The 13894-nt window shown below is 39.9% G+C and overlaps 1 pseudogene; it reads right to left on the minus strand.

Annotated features, from left to right (window-relative positions):
• Positions 1-5085: 5085 nt before the first annotated feature.
• LOC112908637 (protein transport protein Sec61 subunit gamma-like) lies at positions 5086-5289 on the minus strand (annotated as a pseudogene).
• Positions 5290-13894: the final 8605 nt, after the last annotated feature.

Genomic DNA, 13894 nt, shown 5'->3' on the forward strand with positions numbered 1-13894 from the left:
GAGGACAGTATGGAAAGGGAATAAGAGGACAGGAGACCATCTCAGCCAGGAAACCAAGGTCAACATCACCAGTGATAAGTCACACTGATGGTACATATCACTGATACATGGAGAGAATAGAACTTTACCTCCATGGTCGACCCCCACCCCCAATCTCATAACCTCCATCTAACCATGAGGAAAACATCAGGCAAATCCCAATTTGGGGCAATCTACAAAAATGCTTGAGTAACACTCCTCGAAACAGTCCAGGTCATCAAAAGCAAGGTAAACTGTCATAGCCAAGAAGAACCTAAGGAGATGTAACAACTAAAAGTAACTTGTATCTTGGATGAAAACTTGGAAGAGAAAAAACACGTTAGGATAAAACTAAGGAAATCTGAATAAAATATGGGCAGTGTATCAATATTGTTTATTATTTGTGATAGATGTACCATATTAATATAAAATGGTAATATGCAAACTTCATATTATCTTTGCAGTTTTTCTATAAATCTAAAACTATTCTAAAATTTTAAAGTGTCCTTTAAAATATATACATAGGGGATCCTTGGGTGACTCAGCATTTTAGCGCCTGCCTTCGACTCAGGGCATGATCCTGGAGACCGGGGACCGAGTCCCAAGTCAGGCTCCCTGCATGGAGCCTGCTTCTTCTCTGCCCATGTCTCTGCCTCTCTCTCTCTGTGTATCTCTCATGAATAAATAAATAAAATCTTTAAAAAACAAAACAAAACAAACAAACAAAAATATATATATATACATAAAAACATTAATCCAAGACAGCCAAAGTGGTGATATTAAAATCAGGCAAAATAGACTTCAGAACAAAGAAAGCAGCCAGTGTCAAAGAGAAGCATTATCATGATTAAAAAGGGTCAATTCATTAAGAAGATGTAATTTAAAATGTGTATGCACTAAGGAATAAAATTGACAGAACTGAAAAGAAAAATAGACATATCTTCAACTATAGTTGGAAGCTTTAACACTTTTTTCTCATAGTAATTAATAGAACCACCAGACAGAAAATCAGCAGACGTAGAAGAACTGAGCAAAACTATCAACCAGGTACCCCCAAGAATGTTTAGAGGTAGACAAGCTGATGATAAGGTTGATATGGGAATGCAGGAATTCCTGGGTGGCTCAGCGATTGAGCATCTGCCTTTGGCCCAGGGCATGATCCTGGATTGCTGGGATCAAGTCCCACATTGGGCTCCCTGTATGGAGCCTACTTCTTCCTCTGCCAGTGTCTCTGCCTTTCTCTGTGTGTCTCTCATGAGTAAATAAATAAAATCTTTAAAAAAAAAAAAAGATATGAGAAGGCTATTGTTTAAAGTTTATTTATTTATTTAAAATAATGTCTACACCCAATGCAGGACTCAAACTCACAAACCTGAGATCAAGAGTCACATGCCCTTCCAACTAAGCCAGCCAGGCACACCTAGAATAGCTATTTTCAAAAGTGTTGAAAAGGAAGAATAAAGCAGGAGGGAGGAGCCACCCTTCTCAATTGTAAGGAGTTGTATATGGCTGCAGCCATCAAGACAGTGTGGTAATAGCAGGCAAATAGATGCAAAAATCAACGGAACAGATCAGAGTTCAGGGATAGACCTAAAAAAGTATGGCCAAAGTTTTTGTTTTGTTTTCTAAATTGAAATATAATTCACATACCATAAAATTCCCCTTTTCAAGTGTACTCTTAGGTGATGTTTGGTATATTGACAAGATTTTTAAATATTCACAAGATTGCAACCATCTCCACTATCTAAACCAGAATATATTTTCATCACCCTCCAAAAAGACCTCCTCCCCATTAGCAGTCACTCCCCATTCCTGTCTTCTCCCAACTCTGGACAACCACTAATCCACTTTCTATCTCTTATGAATTTGCCTAGTCTGACATTTCACATTAAAAAAAAAATCATATGGTATGTGACATTTGCATCTGACTTCTTTCACTTAGCATGTTTTCAAGGTTCATCCATATCATTACATCAGGGCCTCATTCCCTTCTTATGGATAAATGATATCCATCATATGAGCATACCTCATTTTGTTTATCCATTCATTAGGTGATGGACATGTTTTTTTAAGATTTTATTTATTTATTCATGAGAGACACAGAAAGAGAGAGAGAGAGGCAGAGACACAGGCAGAGGGAGAAGCACGCTCCATGCAGGCAGCCTGACCTGGGACTTAATCCTGGGTCTCCAGGATCACACTCTGGGCTTGCAGGCGGTGCTAAACTGCTGCACTACCAGGGCTGTTCAGGTGATGGACATTTAGGTTGGTTCCACTTTTTGGCTCTATTAAATAGTGCTATGAACATTTGTGTATAAGTTTTTGTGTGAAATTATGTTTTCAATTATCTTGGGTATATATGTAGGGGTGGAATTGCCTGGCCACATGGTAACCATGTTTAACTCTTTGAGTTGCTGCCACATTGTTGTCCAAAGTAGCTGTACCGGCTTATATTCCCAGCAGATTTCCCCATATCCTTGCCAACATGTGGCCATCTTTTTTGTTACCCTAGTAACTATAAGATGATTTGATTTGTATTTCCCTGATAACTAATACTGTTGAGCATATTTTTTTGTGCTTATAGGCCATTTGTATGACTTCTTTGGAGAAATGCCTGTTCAAGTCCTTTCCCCATTATCTATTGGGCTATTTGTCTTTATTATTGACTTGAAAGACTTCTTTATGTGTTCTGGATGCTACATTCTTATCAAATATATGATTTGGAAGTATTTTCTCCTATTCTGGGAGTTATCTTTTTCACTTTCTTGGCAGTGTTCTTTGAAGCACAAATTTCATTTTATTAAGTCCAATTTATTTTTTCCTTTGGTTGCTTTTGCTATAGGCATCATATCTAAGAAACCACTGACTAATCCAAGACACCATAAAGACTTACATTTTCTTGTAAGAGTTTCATAAGGTTAACACTTACACTTTAAGTCCTTGATCCATTTCAAGTTCATATTCTGACGTGGTGTGAGACAGAGGTCCAGCTTCATTAGACAACTGGGTATACAGTTGTCTCAACAGTATCTGTTGAAAGAAGTTTTTTTTCCTTCTTGCATTGTCTTGGGAACCTTGTCAAAAATCAGTTGACCATAATATATGGAGGTTTTTTCTGGACTATCAATTCTATCCCACTAGTTTGTTTATCCTTATGCCAGTATCACCCAGTCTTGATTACTGCAGCTTTGTAGTAAATTTTGAAATCAGGAAATGGGGATCTTCTAATTTTGTCCTTACTCTTCAAGATTATTTTGGCTATTCTGGGTCCTTTGCCTTTTTATATTAATTTTAGGATCAGCTTGTTAATTTCTACAAAAAAGTGAACTAGATTGTGTAAGAATTGTAGTGAATCTGTACATAATTTGGGGAGTATTACCATCTTAAAGATATTAAGTCTTCTAATCCATGAAGATAGGATATCTTTCTTCTTATTTAGATCTTCTTTAATTTCTTTCAATGATGTTTTGTAGTTTTTAGTGCAACATTGCTGGATTCACTTATTAGTTTTTACCATTTTCCTGTGGATTCCTTGGTGGTTTTTGTATACAAAATCATGTCCTCCATAAATTCAGATAGTTTTACATCTATCTTTTAATCTAGATGCCTTTCATTTCTTCTTGTTGTCTAATTGCCCTGGCTAGAACCTCCAGTAAAATACTGAGTAGAAGTGGAGAAACCAGACATGGTTGTCCTGTTCCTGGTATTAGGGAGAAAACTTTCAGTCTTCTTCATAGATGTCTTTATTAAGTTGAAGAAGTTCCCTTCTAATCTTATTTTTTTTGAATATTTTTATCCTGTAAGGATTTTGGATTTGTCAAAAAAAATTTTCTGTGTCTGTTGAGGTTAGCATGTGGAATTTGCCTTAACACGGTATATTACATTGCTTGATTTTCTTATGTTGAACCCACTTTGCATTCCTCAGATACATCTCATTTAGTCATTATGTATAATGCTTTTTTACAAAAACATCCTATATTTTTTAGAGCAGTTTTACATTCACAATAAAATTAAGGAGAAAATACAGAGTTCCCATATACATGCTGTCCTCAAATCACACAAGCTTCCTCTACCATCAACATCCTGCTCCAGAGTGGTACATTTATTAGAATCAATGAACCAACAGTAACACTTCATTATTATTCAAAGTCCATAGTCTGCATTGAGGTTTACTCTCAGTGTTGTACATTCCATGGATTTTGACAAATGCATGATAACATGTATACTCACCATTAGAGTATTATATCTAATAGTTTCACTGCCCTAGAAAACCCCTGTGCTCATCTTGTTCATAACCTTTCCCCTAATCCCTGGCAAACACCAAACTTTTTACTATCTCCATAGTTTGAACTTTTGGAGGATGTCATGGAGTTGAAATTGCATAGTATGTAGCCTTTTCAAATTGGTTTCTTTCACTTAGTATTATGCGTTTAAGGTTCCTTTATGTCTTTTTGTGGCTTGATAGCTCATTTATTTTTATTTTTTTATTTTGAAATTGTTTCGGTATAGAAATACAAAACATGCTGGAACAAAAGAAAAACACAAAGGGGATCCCTGGGTGGCGCAGCAGTTTGGCGCCTGCCTTTGGCCCAGGGCGCGATCCTGGAGACCCGGGATCGAATCCCACGTCGGGCTCCCGGTGCATGGAGCCTGCTTCTCCCTCTGCCTGTGTCTCTGCCTCTCTCTCTCTCTCTCTCTCTGTGACCATCATAAATAAATAAAAATTAAAAAAAAAATTATTTAAAAAAAAAGAAAAACACAAAGCATATAGACACTTTTTTACTCCATGAGCTTCTCAAATCCTCATTTGTTCACCAATTCCCAAGATAAAAAATTCTTCTAAAAAAATATTCAGCAGTCCCTGGATGGCACAGTTGGTTGAGTGAACAACTCTTGGTTTAGGCTCAGGTCCTGATCTCAGGATCTTGAGATTGAACTCCCATTGGGCTCTGAGCTCAGTGAGGAGTCAACTTGAGTTTCTCTCTCTCTCTCCTTCTCCTCCTCTCTGCACATGCTCTCTCTCTCTCTAAAATGAATAAATAAATCTTTTTAAAAATAAAAAAGCATTCAGTCACCCACAATGGTGTTATTAATAGCAATATGGATCAATTTCACAAAAAAGGCCAATGAATCCAATTATAGCAAATTCTAATGCTGTTGCCATGGCAATATTCTGGAATTCTTTTCTATCAGGTTTAGTGCATCTTTTAACCAAACTGAGTCCTTCACAAACTGCTGACTTGGCTCAATGAACTGCCTTACCTAATCCATGACACCTGCCGACCAACATCTCAGATGCCAGGGATATGTAGCTCAGAAGTGGACAAGCTCATTTCTTTATAGCACTTAGTAATATTCCATTGCCTGCATGTACTAAGGTTTATTTATCCAATCACCTACTGAAGGATATCTTGGTTTCTTCCAAGTTCTTGCAATTATGGAACAAAGCCGCTATAAACATCCATCTGCGCGTGTTGTGTGGACACAAGCATTCCGCTCCTTTGGGTAGATACCAAAACAGGAGCACAGTTGCTGAATTGAATAGTAAGAGTATATGTGATTTTGTAAGAAAGTTCTAAACTTTCTGCCAAAGTGGCTCCACCATGTTGACTTCTTGTAAGAAATAAATGAGCTTTTGTCTTGCTCTACATCCTCAAGCATTTGATGTTGACAGTGTTTTGGATTTTCACCATTCTAATAGATGTGTGGTTTCTCATTGTTGCTTTAATTTGCAGCTCTTAAAAAAAAAGGTTTTATTTATTTATTCATGAGAGACACACATAGAGAGGTAGAGACATAGGCAGAGGGAGAAGCAGGCTCCCTGTAGGGAGCTAGATATGGGACTCGGACCCCGGGATCACAATCAGAGCCAAAGGCAGATGTTCAACCACTGAGGCACCCAGGTGCCTCTAATTTGCAGTTCTTAATGATATGGAGATCTCTATATGATATGGAGCATCTTTTCATATGTTTACTTACTATTTGTATATCTTATTTGTTGAATTGTCTGTTCTGGTCATTTGCCCATTTTGGGTAACAGTCTTTTATCAGATATGTCTTTTGCAAATATTTCCTCCTAGTATGTGGCCTGTATTCTCATTGTTTTGGTACTAGCTTCATTATGCTAGTAAGTTTTTGAGAATTTTTAAAACACCATATTCATAATGGATATTGGTTTGTAGTTTTCTTGTGATATCTTTGTTTAGTTTTGGTATCAGGGTAATAATGGCCTCTTAGGATGTGTTGGAAAGGGTTCTCACCTCTTCTATCTTTTGAAAGACTTTGTGAAGGATTAATGTTACTTCTGACATCTGGTAGAATGAAACAGTGAAACTTTCTGTTCCTGGGTTTTCTTTGTGGGAAGCTTTATAATTATTGATTACTTGCTATAGGTCTGTTCAAAATTTGTTTCTTATTGACTCAGTTTTAAGAGTCCATGTCTTCCCATGAATTTATCCATTTCATCTGGGTTATTTAACTTGTTGGTATACAATACTGCTCCCCCACCTCCTTTTTAAGAGAGGTATAGGGGGAAGGGCAAAGGGAGAGAGAAGAATCTCCGGGAAACTCCCTGCTGAGCACAGAGCCCAAGGTGTGGTTTGATCTCACAACTCTGAGACCACAACCCGAGCCAAAACCAAGATTTGGAGCTCAACAGATTGCACCACCAGGTGCCCTGAGAAATTAGGTCTTATTCACCATCTGTTAAGTAATGGGTTGCTTCTCTCCTGCTACTTTTTAGATTTTCTTTTTCTTTCATTTTCAGAAGTTTGATTTTGATGTGCCTAGAGATGGCTCTCTGAGTTGGTTCTATTTGTAGTTTGTGAAGATTCTTGAATGTATATATTAATGTTTTTCATGAAAATAAGGACAATTTTGGCCATAATTTCTTCAAATATTCTTTTTCCCTTTCTCCTCTATTGCCAGGATTCCTGTTATGTGTATTTTGACACGTGATGGTGTCCTATAGGTCCCCTTTAGTTCTGTTCATTTTTCTTGACTCTTTTCATTCCTTTCCCCAGTGCAGATAAAGGTTCATTGATCTACCTTCAAGTTTGCTGGCCTTTTGTCTGCGTGCTTAAATCTGATATTGCCTTAGTGAATTTTTCACTTCAGTTATAATTTTAAACAACAGTTTAATTTTTTGTATTTTTTTTCTAATTGATATTTTCTATTTGGTAAGACACCTTTCTTAAACTTTTCTTTAGTTCTTGAAACATGCTTAACTCTTGTTTAGTTTTTTGAACATATTTAAAATAGACTTCAAAGCCTGTCTAGAAGACTAGTATGTGGGCTTTTCAGGGACAGTCTCTGTTATGTGTTTATTTCCCTGCCTGTAAACCATAATTTCTTGTTTCTTTCCATGTCTCATTACTTAGTATTGAAACCAGACTTTTAAAAGGATTCTGGAAACCAGATTATCTTCCCTTTCCAGGATTTGTTGTGTTAATTTGTGTTGTTTGTTTATTTGGTATATTTTCTGACCTAATTGTGTAATGTGGTCTCTGAAATCTCTGCTCATTGAGCTTAGTTGTCAGCTAGTAACTGGGGACAGCTTTCCACAGATTTCCCAGTCTTTGCCAAGGGTTTGTGTGTGTGTTTGTGCTGGGGCCCACCTCTCCCAATGTCAGGCAGATGATAACTCTGCCTTCCCCTTCATTCCCTGCTGTGAAGAGCCTCAAGGTCAGCCTTTTTAGGTCTTTCCTGGGCACATGCACAACCCACGCATGCACACTTCCCTACATATGCACATGACTTTCTAGATTCCCAGCAACATGACAGAACTTTTCACAGCCCCTGTAGACATCTCATTCCTCAGATTTTCCCTTGAAGCTTCTTGGTTAGCCTATTATCTGCCCTGCTGTTATGCTCTGCATCATATGGCCACAGAGCTAATCAATTTCCTATAATATTAATAAGTGCCCCATGGTAAAGGCTTTTTGCACTGGGTGAGCTGTGAGTCCGGTAAAATAAAGATAGCCTTATGATTGAGATATTCCAGGGAATGCCCAGACAGGCCAAGTAATGGCCATGCTTTGGGAATGAGGTTTGGAAAGATTTCTAATCCATTCCCAGAGTATTATTTCCCCTCTATTAACTGCCATGCTTGGTTTTCACCTTGATTTTTTTTTTTTTAAGTTTCAGAGGTAGAGTTTAGTGATTCGTTAGTTGCATATAACACCCAATACTCATTACATCAAGTGCCCTCTTTAATGCTTATCACCCAGTTACCCCATTCCCTACCCCTTCCCCTCCAGCAATCCTCAGTTTGTTTCAGAGTTAAGAGTCTGCAAATAACATATCTGATAAAGGGTTAGTATCCAAAATATAAAAAGAACTTATAAACCTCAACACCCCAAAAACAATACAATTTAAAAATGGGCAGAAGACATAAACAGACATTTCTCCAAAGAAGACTACAGATGGGGCATCTGGGTAGCTCAGTGGCTGAGGGTCTGCCTTTGGCTCAGGTTGTGATCCCAGGGTACTGGGATAGAGCCCTACATTGGGCTTCCCCAAGGAGGAGCCTGCTTCTCCCTCTGCCTATATCTTTGCCTCTCTCTCTGTGTTTCTCATGAATAAATAAATAAAATCTTTAAAAAAAGACTACAGATGGCCAACAGACACAGGAAAAGATGCTCAACATCACTCATCACCAGGGAAATACAAATCACAAGGTGGGACAGCAGGAAGATGTGTAGTCACAGAGGGACCACTGGCCATGGCCACACTTGCCTTTGCAAGGAGCCATGCCTACCCTAGTGAGGATGGGCTTAGAGTCCTGGTACTGCTCCTAAGCACAGTAGTCACAGAAGGGAGCCTCCTTATCCTAATGCCATGCCTGCCACCCTTATCTGGTAGCCCACACTTGGACAGGGTTGACGCCTGACCACTAACAGATGCAATGGACCTTGCAAAAAATCTTAGCCAATTCACTTCACAGTCAGCAGCTAGGTCTTAGAGATTTAACACTTTAGGAGAACTTAACTTCCATGGGGTGTTCATGGGTGAAAGATATGTCCATGGCACCTCCATCAGCTTCAACGAGCAATGTTCCAAGGTTCAGGGTGGACTCTGCCTGCCTTCCTCTGAGCTTGCAATTTGGAATGAGAAGAGTGGGAGCACAGTGCACAGTAAGAAGTACTCTGCACAAGCAGCAAGTACTCAGCACAGGCAATACTCTATAGTCCACAGAGGCAACTGGGTGCCAGCAGATGGCAGGCTCGGCTCAGATAGATTACCCCCTGGGAGAAGCGGTCGCAGGTAAAAGGCATTCCCTGAGGCCAGTTGCAGGCAACTCAATCCATCCTGTTCAGGAAGACAATTGTTTGACTTGGTTGTAACAAATTAGCATTTGTTAAGTGGAGCTCAGGGTGCCTTATGGTGAGTCTGGGTTAACAACAACAACAAACAGCACTAGGAAATTGAAATAGAGAAGCTTATTATTCACAGGTTCTGGGGGAAGTACTTATCTCCAAGGGGTCACACAGGGACTTCAAGACAGGGTGCAGGCAGAAAGGCAGGGCCTGGGGCTCATGCCTTTATTAGGGTCCAAGGGTGCAGTGCTTTGGGTACCCTTCCCACCAGGCCAGACTGGTCATTTCAAAAACAATGGGGTTTTGGTAACCTCTTGGGGTTTTATCTAAGGGATGCACACAGTGAGAGCCCTGAGAGGTGGGGGCTGGCGGGGGACACTTGCTTAGAAGGGCTAATGGGGAGTCATACCCAGAGCATATGTCTGCTTGTGAGTCTGAGGGCTACCTAGGGCATGTGCTTCAGGAAGGGGGCAGTGTCAGTTCAAGGCTCCCCAGGCTGCCTGGCCACACAGAATGAATGTCAAGGAAGCAACACCATGGAGCAGCTTAGCTGAACTCCTGACATTCATAGTGTCATGGTGAGCAGGTCATCAAGGTCCATCCATGTTGTAGCATGAGTCAAAATTTCCTTATTTTTAAGGCTGAATAGTATCCCATTGGATTTACCCACTACCATATATACAAGTATATATTTTGTTTATCTATTCACTGTCCACGGACACTTGGGCTGCTTCCAGCTCCTGGCTTCATGAACAAGGCTACTATGAATGTGGATGTGCACATACCACCATACCATTTCGAGTTCCTGCTTTCAATTCTTTTTGGGTATATACCAAGAAATGGGATTATTACTGGATTACATAGTAATTCTGTTTATTTTTTTCAAAGCCACTGTTTCCTTGTTGGTATTCTGTTTAGATGATATGTTCATTGATGTAAGTGGGGTGTTAAAGTCCCCTAGTATTATCATATTATTATCAATGTGTTCCTTTATGTTCCTTATTAAGTATTTTATGTTTGAGTGCTCCCATGTTGAGTGCATAAATATTTACAATTATTGTATCTTTTTGTTGGACTGTCCCCTTTATAGAATACCTTTCTTTGTCTCTTTCTATAGTCTTTGTTTTAAAATCTATTTTGTCCCATATTAGTATTGCTATCCTGCCTTTCTTTTGACATCCATTTGCATGATAAATATTTCTCCATCCCCTTGCTTTCAATCCTCATGGGTCTTTAAGTCTGAAATGAGTAGACAGCATATATAGATGGGTCTTGGTTTTTTATTCACTGTCACCCTCTGTCTTTTCATTGGAGTGTTTAGTCCATTTATATTCAAAATAATTATTGATAGTATGTATTTATTGACATTTTGTTACTTGTTTTGTAGTTGTTTCTGAAAATTTTCTCTGATTCTTTCTTCTCTTTCTCTCTTAAGTGATTTGATGGTTTTCTTTAGTGATATACTTGGATTCCTTCCTCCTTATTCTTTGCATATCTATTAGTGGTTTCTGATTTGTGGTTACCATTCAGTTTGATGTAACATCTTCAGCATACAACAGTCTATATTAAGTTGATGGCTATTTAAGAGTGAACACATCCTTTACTCTTCTCCTCACTACATTTCAGGTATATGGTGTTATATTTTACATTCTTTTACTTTGTGGATCCCGATTGATTTTTACAGATATACTTATTTTTCATACACTCATTTATGATTTGTCCTTTCCATTCACAATCCTCTTTAATATTTCTTGCAGGGCTGGTTCAGTTGTCATGACCTTTTAGTTTTTGTCTGGGAAACTATCTCTTCTTCTAGTTTGAATAATAGCCATACTGGGTAGAGTATTCTTGGCTGCATTTTTCTCCCCTTTCAGCACCTTGAATATATCATGCTGCTCTATTCTTGACTGCAAAGTTTCTGCTGAAAATTCCACTCATAGCCTTTTATGGTTTCTCTTATTTGTAACTGTCTTCTTTTTGTCTTGCTACTTTTAATTTTTTTCTTTCTTGCTATTTTTTGGCATTTTATTTATATTTTTTAAAGATTTTATTTATTTACTCATGAGAGATACACAGAGAGAGGCAGAGAAAAGGCAGAGGGAGAAGCAGGCTCCCTGCAGGGAGCCTGATGTGGGACTCAATCCCAGGACCCCAGGATCATGCCCTAAGCCAAAGGCAGATGCCCAACCACTGAGCCACCCAGGTGCCCTGCTATTTTTTGCCTTTTTAATTACTATGTATCTTGGTGTGGACTTCCTTGCGTTGAATGTTGAGGGGATTTCTGTACCCCCTGGATCTGTATTTCTGTTTCCTTTCCCAGATTAGGGAAGTTTTCAGCTATTATTTCTTTAGGTAGATTTTCTGCCCCCTTTTCTCTCTTTCTTCTTCTGAGATCCCTATAATGTGATTGTTCTTGCACTTAAAGGTGTCTTTGAGTTCTCTAAAACTATTTTCAATTTGCATAATTTTCTTTCCTCTCCTTTGCTCAGTTTGCTTACTTTCCATTACTCTCTCTTCCAGGTCCTCAATTCCAATTAAGGAATGAATCCTTAATTCATTCATTGGCTTCCTCTAACCTGCAATTTATTCCATCAAGTGTATTTTTCATTTCATTTATTGTATTCTTCATTTCTGATTGGTTCTTTTTAATCTCTATGTTAAGGGTTTCACTGAATGTCCTCCAATCTTTTTCTCAGGTCCAGTGAGTATCTTCATGATCATTACTTTACACCATCTATTAGGCATATTACTTTTCTCCAATTCACTCAGGTCTCTTGCTGTGGTTTGGTCCTGTTTTTTCATTTAGGACATATTTCTCTGTCTCATTTTTTTCAACTCTTTGTGTCTGTTTATGTGTGTTAGGGAAGTCAGCTACATTTCTTGCTCTTGACAGTAATGTCTTTATAAAGAAGTCCTATAGTGCCCTGCGGGGCAGTGTCTTATTCCCCAGGGCCTGGCACTTGAGGGAGTGTCTCCTATGTGTGTTGCATGTGCTCTGCTGTTAAGTCCTGGCCACTTTTCCCTTCAGTCCATTCATTTGCAGAGGCACACTTTGTCATGGGCAGTGTTTAGTTCCCAGTGAGTGGGGCTTATTTTAACAAGATGTGTAGTGGTCTGCTTGCAAAAGAGACCTGCTGTTGCTGGAACTGAGGTCCAGCAAAATGTGTGACTCAGGTGTTAGTGGGGTTTGCTCTGGTCTTCTGTGGGAGGAGCCTGCAATGCTGGGGCTGAGGCAAATGTGACTGGGAAAAGGCAGATCCACACAAGTGCAGGTGGGGGTGGGGGATGGGGGACAGGGTTTGGTGTAAGTTAGTGAGTGTGAGTGTTTGTGCTGGTTCCCACAAGTGTCCCTGTGTTTACACTGGGTGGTAGGGGAAGGAAATGATGCCTGCCAGTTCCCCTCTACCTAAGGGGAGGTCTCCCTGTGATCCTCGTCTCTCTGGGCCACACTCTGAGACGAGTAAATCACCCTCCCTCCCATCTGCCCCCAGTGTTTTTCAAACTGCTGGTTCTAGGGCTGTACCTTCACAGACTGTTTGTTGTGCTGCCTCTTTAATGATAGGTACTCCACTTCCTAATGCCCTCCAGGCTCTCCCGGAGCTAAGCCCACTGATTTTTAAAGTATCAGGCTTTACATCCTGCTGGTTGTAAGAACTCTCAAGATTTGACCCTTCTTGCTTTCAAAGCCAAATATGGGGATTCATCCTTCTGGTTAGAGGGCTCCTCTGTGTGAAAGTCTGTTTTTCACCCTTCTCCATACTACCAGCTCCCTCCTCATGGCCATAGTCCATTATGTTCTCTGCCCTTCCCACTTTCTTCATGTGGCCTCTTCTCTATCTTTGGTTGTGGAGTTTGTTCTGTTAGTCTTCAGGTTGGTTTCTGGTGAATTTATGCTGATGTGAGTGTTATCTAGTTGTATCCATGGGAGGAAGCATGCTTAAGGCCTTCCTACTCCTTGATCTTCCTAGCCTTCTATCACTTCTTTGAACACAGCATTCCAAATGACCTGGATACCTCCAATCCTGAAGATACCAACCCCTCCTCCAGAGAATTCTTACAGGGAGCATCCCCTTCCCTAAATTACAGGGCAGCACTCGTGTACTTTTGGGTTACCTCCTATACTGCTAGGGAAGCCTAATGGAAATAGCCACAGAGGGATATGCTCACTCAGGCTCAGAATATGCAGTACTCTAGTGGCCCAAAACCTAAAGGCCAGCCATCAGGTCCCAGGTCTCCCATCCCACCTCCCAGAGTGCCCTTCCCACCTCCAGGTCCTAAGCTACATACCACCTACACTGGAAGCAATGCCCAGGACGATTCTAAATAGCAAGGGGCTTTATACCACAGCTCTGCCAATTTGGGGTCCCCATTGAGCTCATAGCTGTGCAGCCCTGGTGCAAGCTCTTCTCTCATCTAGTGATCACCTCACAACATAGCCCAATCTCAATGGCTGAGAGACCTTCAGAGGATCCTGAAGTCTACTCTTCCCCTGAAATTTTCTCTGATCTGGGAGCTTGGAAGCCCCCACAGCCTTACCCTAAGGACTCAGCAGCTAGGAG

This window comes from Vulpes vulpes, chromosome 1, assembly GCF_048418805.1.
Source record: "Vulpes vulpes isolate BD-2025 chromosome 1, VulVul3, whole genome shotgun sequence".
Taxonomy (NCBI): domain Eukaryota; kingdom Metazoa; phylum Chordata; class Mammalia; order Carnivora; family Canidae; genus Vulpes; species Vulpes vulpes.